General features: G+C 37.2%; 1 protein-coding gene and 1 long non-coding RNA gene across 5 annotated transcripts in view; one reads left to right on the forward strand and one right to left on the reverse strand.

The window, feature by feature from the left end:
* Nucleotides 1–13,151, forward strand: part of dlgap2a (discs, large (Drosophila) homolog-associated protein 2a) — a 729,001-nt gene that overhangs the window by 377,503 nt on the left and 338,347 nt on the right. The gene's annotated exons all lie outside the window — the stretch shown is intronic.
* Nucleotides 7,729–13,151, reverse strand: part of LOC122541889 — a 29,617-nt gene continuing 24,194 nt past the window's right edge. The window contains exon 3 of the long non-coding RNA XR_006309703.1: nucleotides 7,729–8,717. This is a non-coding gene — a long non-coding RNA (uncharacterized LOC122541889). The remainder of the gene's footprint in view (nucleotides 8,718–13,151) is intronic.

Genomic DNA, 13,151 nt, shown 5'->3' on the forward strand with positions numbered 1-13,151 from the left:
TGAACCACTGCAGCCTCTTTGGTGTAGTCACATTCTATTATTCCTTTCTAAAATTTAATGGAACTTAATAGCTTGTTAGGCCATTTTAGAGGGCAATTAACATTGGTGATGTTCTGAATCCATACATAGGCCAGATCCCTACAGGAATGAACAAATGATTTCATGGTATTTTTAAATTCCAGATCTTTATTAAATTCAAGCACATTACATTCAAATGAAATTTGAACCTGTATCCCGGAACATTACCAAGGTCTCTGGAATATTTGTCAATTGACAATACCACGAGGCCGTCACTTCTCCTGCAACAAATACATTTTATGTTGAGATATTAAGCTAAGCTAGTATACCTTTATGGTAGAATACCTCCAGATACTCAATATCCATGTGTAGTTGACAATGTGAAGTGTACTGAATATGTTTACTGCTGTCCCATTCAGTCTAAACTTGAAAGATTACCAAAATCGCCAACTATACTCAATACATTTCACTTTGAGTACATATGAAAGACAAGACCATCTTAAAAACAATCTCATAATTTCTGTTTAAATATTTTCATTTTAATCATACTGCTTAAAAAAACAATTTATGATGAAATTTTAACTGTACACTTCATTCTATTTATGCCATTCCCCTTCTTAGCATTGCAGTTTTTAATTGTTCTGTTTTTGATTATGTTAAGACCGCTTCTGATTGATGTTCATTGTGATTGATTAATGTAGCCTGCGTGTGGACCCACAGAAAAATAAACATATCATAGGAAGAGCTGGAAACTAAAGCTAGAGGCTGCTAAAAGACATTTTAAAACACTGTGATTAAATCTGTTAGACCAACATAGACTAGTGTCATCTTTATATACCTTTGGTCAATCTGCATCCTTGTATATGTTATATCTCAATGATCAGGGAAAGCACTTTGGCATGGGTTTACTATACAAACAGAGGGTGATTCCAGGCTGGTGGTCAGATGTGTTTGGCCAGCACAGTGAAACTGCGGGAAAGGAGTGAGAAAGGACTGTCCAGACTATGACATGTGATGTCAGGGGTGGGGATGTGGCTAAATCATTATCCATTCCTTTATCTGCCCGATTGTTGTGTTCTCTCTGGGCTCCAGATCCAGTTATTATTTACTTCCTCTAACCCCACTTGAAACATATATACTTTTCCTAGCTACAATGTGTTCTGAAGATGGATGACTCAAGCTGAAATGTTAACTCTGATTTCTGTCCACAGATGGAACCTGCTGAGTTTCTCCAGCAATTTCTGTTTTTGAGTTGAAGAATGTGTATTTGAAATTGGTGTGAAAAATGAGCATATTCCTGTAAATCATGAGTCAATGTTTTAATCAAACCTTGATTATCCCTAGGGTAAGATTAGGGATAATCTTACCCTAACTCACCAAGTGAGAGTGAAACACTGGTTTCACTCCCAGCAAATATTGCCCTCCACTGACTTCAGTTAACAGTAATTTCAGGAAAGATATAAAAGCAGCATGCATTGGTAATGTCCCTACCTCTGATCCAGTAGGTCCATGTTCAAGTCCTAGCTGCCCTGGAGGTGTGTCATAATATGTCCAAACAGGTTGGTTAAAAGTAATTGTTAAAAGCAGCAAAGAATTACCCAGTATCCCCATTATGACTTTATAGATCTGTCTGATAAACCTGCTCCTTGCTGAAAGACTGTACAGTTCTGTGACACAAAGAGAGAGGAATTCCAGCCTATTCTTAGTTAACCAGTCAGGGTGAATATACTAAACGGTATTAGCAACAGGATTTTGTCATTTTAATTTTCACAAATGAACTGAGCACCTGCTGATGTGGTTCCAGTGCATTAAAAAAAGTCATTTTTCTAAATATGAGGTTGTCATAGTGACAGGATACTACTATTTAAAAAACTGAGAGCACTTGTGTTGTTTAATTTTTTTTTAGTTAACTCATTTAAAACAGACTTCTTTTCTGAAGATTAGCTTATTTTTATGGCTTTTTGTTTGCAAAGATAATTATTTTGGAAGGGTTGAAATAGTCAACCGCTAAAGTCTCTTGCTAGCCTCCCGGATAATTGCTTTCCGGGCATTCTTGACTTTTCAGCATAACTGATGAAAGATTATTAATCAGAGATGTTAACTGTTTCTCTCTCAACAGATTATGCCTGATCTGCTGAACATTTCCTGCATTTTCTGCTTTTATTTCAGATTTTCAGCATCTATATATTTATTTGTTTGTTTTGAATTAGTCACTAAAATGCATTTTTCAATCGTAATCACAATTTTATTTGTGGGAGTTTGCTGTGCAACAATTGACTACATTGTTTCCTACATTAAAGCAAATGAAGTAATTTTTGAAGTATAATGTACTTTTGAGGCCATATAAAGGCTATGTTCATGACCATCTTTCTACTTTCATACAGAGTTACATCTTTTATTTTGTTTTAGTGTATCAATTGTGAGGAAATCCATACTGATAAAAACAACTTATGGTTTGCCAGCTTTTGAGGCAATGACGTGGAACAAAAAAAAATCAAGGAAGCTCATAATCTAAAATTAAAACAAAGCAGGAAAATCCTGGAAAAAGCACAAAATCAAACAGCATCAGAATGACTAATTGAAGACTTCAGATATGACTCTCTATTAGATTTATCAGTAATTGCTGATACCTTACAGGATGATCCAAGAGGGAAGTGTGGCCCATTTGGAATATGTATCATTTCACTTTTAAGAGACTAGACGACATGCAACGCACTTAGTTTATAATTGCATTTAGCTCTTGGGAAATGCAAGCTAGGGACTTAAATTCTTATAACTGGCAGTTTTATAAAATATTACAGTTTTGCGAAGTATATTAACTTGGTTGTTTTGCAAGTACATTATGACTGTGTTAGTTGTAAATTAGATGAAAAAGCAAGAGATACCGCAGCTCAAGATAGCATGCAAAGATTAAGGCAAATTTTAACTAGATACCAATTGTTTTGAGTGAAATTTAAAATAGTCATATTAGAAATCTGCAGTTGAAGTAATTGTCCTGTGGGCATTAGAATGTTGCTACCTTTATCAAATAAGTCTGGCAGAAATCCCAATTGACCATCTTTGGTTTTCTCATTAAAAATACTTATTCATACAAACTACTTCTGAAACTGTTGAAAATAAAATGCAGAGCAATTCCATATATATTTTAAATATTTCAAATTACTGTGAGAAGAAACGTCAGACAAGTCACAGAAATTACATTATCACATTCATAATTGAAATGTTACCTATGGCTTAATTGGTGGCATACGCACCTCTGAGTCACAACGGTCTGGTGTCAAATCCCATTCTGGCATTTGAACACAAATGTAAAAGCTAGATTACTGATAGAGTGTTGCATTGGTGGAGGGTCTATTTTTTGGAGTAAAGTTAAACCAAGGCCAATCTAACTGGAAGAATGTAAATGTTTGAGGAAAAAAAAAGAGTAGACAAGTCATCCCTATTGACCTGGCCAATATTTATGTCTCAGTCAGCACAATAAAATATATTGTCTGGTCATTAATCATAGCAATTTTGGGAGCTTCTGTGGCAAGCATTTTTCCTAGATTTGACTTCCTGTCTTCATTATGAGTGCTACTGATTGCCTAAAGCATCCAGTTTCCCCTTTCCAAGTGGAGGGAACTCAGACACTTTCCCTTTAAAAGATTCAAAGAAAATGACTAATGAACACTTTCTTTCATGCCTCTATGATTTTTCTCCTAAGCTACTCCTAGTAGTTTCCTCCTCTGGAAATGCATCTTTAGCTTGTGGTAACTCTTGGACAGTCCTGGAGAGTTGGCCTTCCAATGGGGGGGCGGAAGAGTGTAATCAAGAAACCATAAGACCACTACATGTGACAGTGTTCAATCCCCTGTCATTGTAGCAAGCCAGGATCAAAATGGCATTGAAGGAGTTATGTTGAGTGGTGAATGGTCAAAATGGGGAGATTTAGAATGTAAACTCAAGTTGCGTTGAGAGGATTGCCACAGACAGAATGGCTGAGAAGAAGCAGAAAAAATATGCCAGCTTGAAGTAGGGGAAAGATAAGTGGTAGCATGGCTCATGAAGGAAGAGAGAAAAGTTGAATTTGAATCAAGCAGAAATGGAGATGAATGCTTTCCTGCATTTGAAGATTAGAGGAAAAGAATTATGGTGTGAAAGATAACCATTTCAAAACAATTACAAAATAAACTTAGCAACAAAGTGCATCTCTTCTGGTTTTTGCTGGGGCAGGAGGCAATTAATTGAATTAGCAGGAAAACAATTTGGGTGCATATAAAAACAGGGAGACAGTGAGGTCTGCAGATGCTGGAGATCAGAGTTGAGAGTGTGTTGCTGGAAAAGCACAGCAGGTCAGGCAACATCCAAGGAGCAGGAATATAGACGTTTCAGGCTGGAGCCCTTCATCAGGAAAGTGCACAAATTTAAAACAAAATATTGTTCCACCAAATTGGATACAATGCCTTGATCAAGACTGATCAGGAAATTAGTTAATTATAGTTGTGATTTGTAGCCAAGCTCATAGAATCTTTCATTCTAAAGTTATTAAGCACATAGCAATGCAAGAGTTAATCATAAAAGCAAGCACTGCTGTCTTCTCGCAGAGCTGTACAGATCTGACAAATAAAATGTCCTTTGAAGAAGTGACTGACTCGGTAGAGAAAGGAAATGCAGTAAGTTTAGCGAATTTTGGTATTCAGAGTATTTTCAACAGATTTACTAACTAAAATATGTTTTAGACAAATTTAGGCATATGGCATTAAGAGTAAATGTTGCTTAATAGACAGAAAGAAATAATTGGGTTTATGGGTGTTGTTGATATTGAAGACAGGTTGGAAAAAGGATAGTTAAACGACTTCAGGAAGTCATAAAGCTGTTTAGTGAAATAGATGATACAGATTTAACATGAAGAAATATGAGACATATTTTAATTAGGGAAAAAAGAATGGAAATGCACACTTCATGGCAAGATCTAGAAGGTTGTGAATACTAGCAGTTTACAGAAACTGGGTGGAAGTAGGTAAAGTCATAAAAGAGGTCAATATTTTGGATTATATGGGTACGAATATAAAATCTAACAATAAAAATATAACAATAAACTTGTACACAATAGTGAGTGGGTCTTCTTTGAGTAGTTTTGGATGCCCTTTGAAGAATAGGTTTTAAAATAATTGGAGTTATAAAGTATGGAGTCAATAAGCTGACGTGAGAATGGAAACTATAGTTATCAAGAAAGACTTGAGCTACAGGAACAAAGGACAGCCCATTGGTTAGCACTGCTGCCTCACAGCTCCAGGGACTTGGGTTCGATTCCACTCTCAGGCGGTGTGGAATTTGCACATTCTCCCTGTGTCTGCAAGTGTTTTCTCTGGGTGCTCTGGTTTCCTCCAGTAGTCCAAATGTGCAAGTTAGGTGGATGGGCCATGCTAAATTGTGCATAGTGGATTATCCATGGAGAATGCAGGTTTACAGAGATAGGGTAAGGGATGTGTCTGAATGGGATACTTTTTGGTGGGTCAGTGTGAACTTGATAGGCTGAGTGGGGATTCTAGGATTTTCACAGAGATCAAGAAAGGTAAGAAGGCATTTAGGAGTAATTTTTTTTGATTATTAGGATAAAAAGAGGTAGAGGAATCAGTGATGACAGCCATCAATTTAAATTTGTCACGTTAATAGCGAAAAGAAGGTCCTGGAGTTTTTAAAAAATATGTTGTTGAAGTGTGGAATGTTTTCCACGATTGGAAGTTGTGCCAGACACCATTGTACTTTTCAACAGAAGATTGTAGAAACAGTTGAAGATTGCACTAGTTCTTCTTTTCCTGCAGACTTGTATGGTTCAAAATTATATTTTCAGATTGCCACTAAAACATTAATTCAAAAGAATAAAGTAATAAAAGAGAATGTGTATGGTCTTTTTAAAAAATGCTATTTATACATATGAAATATTACAAAAATATGCTCCCCCCTTTAACTAAATTAGTTTAAGAAACTGGACAAACCAGGATTAAACTTGAATTGTGCCACTAATTATATTTGCCAATGAATTTCTTCATATAACTGTTGAATGTATCATATATTAATCCAATGCTTTTCAGTTCATTTATCATTTACCATTTACCTCTAATCCATGTTGCTATAAACAAAGAAAGATGGAAAAATACATACTTGATTTGCAGCTCATGTTCTGACAATATTAAGCACTGTTTTTGGCAAATGTTACAAATGAATTGCAAGAGTATTTGCACAGAATTTCATGAGTGCCTTTTTAAATATGGTTCCCCAGTGCTTTGCTTTTCCAAAGCTCTACAGTTACATTCACACCCACACGACAACTCCCACACTCTTCACTGCTGCATTGCTTTAACTCTTGAGTGTTAATTGAGAATGAAACAGTGCACCAGAGAAATTGCAATTTATGAATATAATCAACTCTCCTTCAGTACACAATATTATAACACTATAAACTGTACAGATTTTATTTTCCTATAAAACCTAGGATTTCCTTAGATTATTAGAATTGTGGAGCTGTTAAAGACTGTAGAGTATTATTCAAGTCAGCTCAGCTACTTCACAGTACTTGTTTCGGTTTGTGCCAGCTGTTGTTACATTTTTTTAAAGATTAGATTAGATTCCCTACAGTGTGGAAACAGGCCCTTCGGCCCAACCAGTCCACACTGACCCTCCGAAGAGTAACCCACCCAGACCCATTTCCCTCTGACTAATGCACCTAGCACTATGGGCAATTTAGCACAGCGAATTCACCTGATCCTGCACCTTTTTGGACTGTGGGAGGAAATCAGAGCACCCGGAGGAAACCCGCGCAGACACAGGGTGAATGTGCAAACACCACACAGGCAGTCGCCTGAGTTTGGAATTGAACCTGGGACCCTGGTGCTGTGAGGCAGTAGTGCTAACCACTGAGCCACTGTGCTGACCCAAATGTTGCCTAAATCCCTATGAAAAATTCTCTGGTAACTTTGAAGGTGATACAGCATCTCTACATGATTGCCCCCATAACACAGGTAAAGTTAAAAATCACACAACACCCATTATGGTCCAACAGGTTTATGTGGAAGCATTAGCTTTCAGAGCGTCACTCTTTCATCAGGTGGGTCACAACCACCAGATGAAGGAATGGCGCTCCGAAAGCTAATGCTTCTAGATAAACCTGTTGGACCATAACCTGGTGTTGTGTGATGTTTAACTTTGTCCACCCCAGTCCAACACTGGCACCTCCAAATCATGACTACACAGTTAGATCTAATCCTTAACAAAAGCTAGGATATTCCTAAAAATGACCATAATGCTCTTTCTACTGCAGGAGTGATTCAGGGTCCAGCCCTCCCAGTGGGTAGCAGCACTTGCTTTCAGCACATCTTAGTAAATCTTTGGCTGAACACCTGTAATTTCCACAGTTATGCTCCCTGTGAACATTAAATTAATCACCAATATAATGCATGTAGAACCCTGGAAACCACAAATATCCAAAAATTCTAAGTTGAATCAACCTCTGAGCTCATGACCCTTTTAAAAAAAATGTAATTTTGCCTTTGTGGTTTTTTGATTAAAAGCTTTTACAGAAATAGTATAAACCATGATAATAGTGTCATGACCACATCACGCAAATCCTCAGAGAGGTCCAGAGAATTTACTGCTTTAGTCTATTTTAGTTTCTGAGTCTTTCAATCTACAAAAGAATTAACAACAAAACATTTTGTAAATGGGATAATGGCTAGTTTATTGTAAAACTACTGTTATAGCTGTTCAAGTAAAAGTGATAGATTATTAGCAAAAATATTGATAGGCAAATATTAAATGGTGTTAAGGGAAAGGATACTTATAAAAATGAAAGTAAGATCAATCTCTAAGATCATATTCTTTCTGAAGTGATGGGGTTGATATCAAAGTCAAATACAGCAGCTGTGATGGCTTATGTGGTCAAATAGTTAAAGGTTGTTCCCATAGATGGACTGAGCAGAACTGGTTATGCATATTTTTACAAAGGGGTGTGCCATCAGTAGTCTGGTTTAACACAACAGTTCTTTAGATGGGCTACTTTTATCTGAACTCCTTATTGAGAATTCTCTCTTTTGATGTGGCATATCAGTGTTCTTCCATGGGTTATACCCAAAATGGCTGTTCATGGTATGTACTGTACAAATCTAACTTAAAATGGGTGGTGTTCCAAAACTCAGGAATCATGTTGCCATTTTAGATGTTGAGTTGTCCTGGGCATGAGCATTCATCAGTTTGATTGTGTCATCCATTTGCTTGGATGGCTCTCACTCTCAGGTTGTGATGAGATAGAAAAAACTGTTCATGCCTTCAGGAGAACCACTGTCAAAGAGTTTCTGTTTATTCTTGGAAATGTTCATTGAATTTCAAAAAGTAATTTTGAAATTTCTTCCGAGATAAATTTAGTTTGGTCCCAATATCTGCTGAAATGCATAAGGGTGGTCATTTTTCTACTGAGGCTATTTTGTAAAATCCATTATTCATTTTAAGGACAGTTTGGCTTTCTATGCAACATATTATTATTGTGATTACACAGAAGCAACATGAGGGTTTTAAGAATAATTCCAGTGGCAGGTATCTCCTATTTCTTCAATTGCTATTCTTTGTCCACTTTTCATTGTCTTCAAATATTTCAAGGTGTTCATCCAATCTCTAAAATAATGAAACAATAAATTGCTGTAGAAACTCAGCAGGTCCACCAGCATCTGTAGAGACAAAGCAAAGTTGACATTTCAAGTCCAGTGACCCTTCTTCAGACTCTAAAATATTTTCTTTTAATGTATTTGGCTCAAATTGTCTATATATTTGTACTTGTTATATTAATTCTGCTGTCAACTTTGCATCAGTTTATCATTTTGTATGTTCTTGTATAATACTTGATTGCTAAATATTTCTTGAATTGGCTGTTCCATTGGAGGTCTTCAAAAATTTCTGGAACTGTGATTTTCAGTCGTTTATTCAATTTTTTATAAAATCATGAGGAACATTAATAGGGTAAATAGGCAAGGTATTTTCCCTGGGGTGGGGACTTACAAAACTAGAGGGCATAGGTTCAAGGTGAGGGGGGAAATATATAAAACGGACCTAAGGGGCAACTTTTTCACGCAGAGGGCAGGGCATGATAGAATGAGTTGCCAAACGAAGTGTGGAAGCTGGTACGATTACAATATTTAAAAAGCATTTGGATGGGTATATGAATAGGAAGGGTCTAGAGGGTTATGGGCCAAATACTGGCAAATGGGACTAGTCTTATGGAGGATATCTGGTCAGCATGGATGAGTTGGACCAAAGGGTCTGATTCCATGCTGTATATCTCCATGATTCTGTTTATCATTGTTTTGCCTTTAGTTATGATCTGAGGTTGAATAGACTAGGGCTGTTTCCCTTGAAGCATCGGAGGGTGAAGGGTGACCTTCTTAATGTTTATAAAATCATGAGGAGCATAGATAAGATAAATAGACAAAGTGTCTTCCCTGGGGTGGGGGAGTCCAGAACGAGAGAGCATAGGTTTAGGGTGAGAGGGAAAAGATATAAAAGAGACCTTAGGGGCAACATTTTCACGCAGAGTGTGGTACATGTATGGAATGAGCTGCCAGAGGACGTTGTGGAGGCTAGTATAATTGCCACATTTGAAAGTCATCTGGATGGGTGTATAAATAGGAAAGGTTTAGAGGGATATGGGCAGATGGGACGAGATTGGGTTGGCATATCTGGTCGGCATGGACAAGGTGGACCGAAGGGTCTGTTTCCATGCTGTACATCTCTATGACTCTCTGACTCTATGGTACTGTGCAGTCCTAAACAAGTTTTCATATGGTTTCCCAAAATTTTGGGTAGTTTTCTCTTATACTATATCCTTGCTACAGTTCAACCAACTTCCAATTATTTTTTCCATTGATTAAAGTATTAAAGTCTTTGTCCTATCTCCACTCTGCTCCTCCTTATTTTTTCTTCCATTTATGTTTCAGTTCTGTGAACTCACTAAATTCCTTCAGGTTGCAGTGCACACAGTGTATAATGCTTCCAGTACTCCTTCAGTGCAAGGGCCAATTACTACATTATAATACACTGCATATCTTCAGTGAAACAGAGATAAAATCTGTATTCCCATTAGCACCCATTCTTAAATGACTCCAGTTCAGTCAATTAGTATCATAGTATTTTAGTCCTGCTGATAATTTGTAGTCCTTTTGAGGACAGTTACTGATCTGGATGGTGGGAGCGCTGAATTTATCCCTTAGTTTATTCATCTCTCTTCTAATTCTAAGGATAACCTGTGTCATTTGGTATAATCAAAAGGAATATTCGAAAGTTACAAGAGTATTAGATTAGAAAGGAGGGCTTTATGCCTGTACAGATACCTGGTTCAATAGCAACAGGAGTACTACATGCAATTCTGTTTAATGTACTATAGAAAGGACAAATGGACCTTGGAAGGAGTGCAGTACACGTTTGACAGATTGTTACTAAGTTTATGCAGTGAGATTAAGCAAACCAAGTTTGTATTTGTTGGAAAATGAAAGGTTAAAAGGTGATTTAGTTGAGGTTGCTAAGATTTTGAAAAAAAATGGATGGGGCAGATAGAAAAAATCATATTTTGTTAATGTGGAGTCTAGGATACGGAGCCATAATCTTAAAATCAGAGTGATATTTTCAGGAGAGAAGTTGGGAAACAATTTTTCAAGCAAAGACTTGTGGAAGTCTGGAACATTCTTTCACAAAAAGCAGTAGATTCTTGTTCATTTAATATTTTATACCTGAGGTTGATAATATCTCTGCCAGTTATGGGTACGAAGGGATGTGGAGCCAAGGCACATGGATGGAGTTTAGATAAGGATCAGACAAGATCTGGTTGAATGCCAAATAGGTTCAAGGTGTTGAATTTCAATATGCCATTATATTTGAGTGGCAATAATCTTTATATTTTACTTACCAACATATTATCTACTCAAATTTGACTGAAACTCCCACTTCTCACCACTCCAGCAAGAGACTTTGTTCTACTTATTTTTGTGAAGGAAATGGCCAAGAATCCTGAACCATGGCAATGATGATAATCTGTCGTAATGATCCTGTAATCCTCTTGAAGTAGATAATAAACCACCCAATTAATCTAATGTCAAAATGATAATGAAGTAGGCTGAACATACTCAACAGCCACAAAGCCATAATATAACAAGCAGGCCTTGGATACACTTGTACAGTATGTATGCAAAATCCAAACATGGTACAATTATGGAACTTCTGAACTCCATGTTACTATCCTGGAGAACCTGACTGAAGGCTTAGAAGTTGTATAATCCATAAAACAAAGTGGAATATTAAACCACAGGACATTGATGGATTAAATAAAAACTTGCATTTAAATTATCACAACTCAGAATTCCCCAAAGCAATGGATTACTTTTATGTTTTATGGATTACAGTTATAACTTTGCAGGTAAATTCAGCAGGCAATTTGCATGTTGCACAGTCTTGCAGACATTGAACGAATTTCCAGATAAATTATTTTTTGTGATGTATCTTGAAGGAATAAAGATTGACTGGTTAAGATAGTTTCCTACCCTTCTTCAAACCATACAATTAGATCTTATGCATTCAGTGAAATATGGAAATAAGGACCTCAGGTAATTTTGTTAATAAGGCGCATAATCTCTAATACTGTAACTTATGCTTCATGCAGAACAGAAGTGTCATCCAAATCATTTGCCAAAATTCCTAGGATCAGGGTAGGGTGGGGCTTGAACCCAGAACCCTCTGACTGAGATTTCAGAAACCCAGACATTCTGAAGAAAGAAAAATATGCATTTCTCTAGCAACTTTTGGGATATTAAAGTGTTCCAATGAATTTCACAGCAACTTCCAAAGATGTTGCAATGTCAGAAAAACAATAGTCCATTTGCACATAGCAAGCACCCACAAATCGCAATGTGATAACAATGAGAACCTGTTTTAGTGATGGTGATTGAGGGACAAATGTTGGGTAAGACAACAGCCTTAACTCCACTGCCCTTCTTTGAAATAGTGTTAAAAGATCTTTTACAACCACTTAAAAGGGCAAATGAGGCCTTGGTTTAAGATTTCAAGTGATAGACACCACCTCAGATAGAGCAGAACTGCATGGCATGGCACTGCTGTATCAGTATAGATTCTTATGCTCAGGTTTCTGAAGCAAGACTTGTACCTGCAAAAACTGAAAGACCTGCGGATGCTGTAAATTAGAAACAAAAACAGAAGTTGCTGGAAAAACTCAACAGGTTCAGTAGCATCTGCGAAGAGAAATCAGAGTTAATGTTTTGGATCCAGTGATCCTTCCACAGACTTGTATCTGCAACGTTCTGACACATTGTGGAGAGATTAACCAGAGTGACACCTAAAAGATTTATAGTTATCGGTGTATGCAATAAAAGCTATGCAGATAGAATTAAATTTATAGACTGTAGGAAGTAATAGTTGTGAATTTATTGGTGCCATTTTTATCACACATGCCTTGACACCCTGCAGAAAGCCATTTGTCTATATCAGTTCACACTGTTTCAAAAGTACAATGATCGTATGTTCGCAGTTTATGTACATTCTGAGAACAAAAAAAATCCATGGATATGATAGAAGAATAAAAAAAAAGTGTTTGGAAGGGAGACTGAAAGATTCAAAAGCAAAATACTGCAGCTGCTGGAAAATTGAAAGTAATAACAGAAAATGCTGGAAATGCTTCCAGGTCAGTGACATCTATGGAAAGAAGGAAAGAGTTAATGGGAAGGATTATCCAGCTAGCAGAGTTTCATGGGGCAGCTGATGTGATTCCAGTGGGAAGGAGCACTAGTGGGAGGACAGGTCGAAGGAAAGATTGGAGATGGAGGAGAAGTACCCAATGTGGAATAAGGGCTTTGGTCAGGGGTACCCCACCTCCCCAACACCACCACCATCCTGTCTGTAGCCAAGGCATGGTGACCCGCCAGGCCTCTCATCTGCCTCTGAAATCCTCCAGCTAGCCTTAACATTTAATGCTTTGCCAGTTAAATGATTAATTGGGGTGAAGTCAGGAGGGCCACCCAAATCCTTGCCTGCCCTAAGTAAAGTTTATGAAAGCTTCTGGGCAAGAGGGAGGGCAGTGGGAAGAAATCCTACGGCCAAATGCC

The sequence above is a fragment of the Chiloscyllium plagiosum genome, chromosome 3 (assembly GCF_004010195.1).
Source record: "Chiloscyllium plagiosum isolate BGI_BamShark_2017 chromosome 3, ASM401019v2, whole genome shotgun sequence".
Taxonomy (NCBI): domain Eukaryota; kingdom Metazoa; phylum Chordata; class Chondrichthyes; order Orectolobiformes; family Hemiscylliidae; genus Chiloscyllium; species Chiloscyllium plagiosum.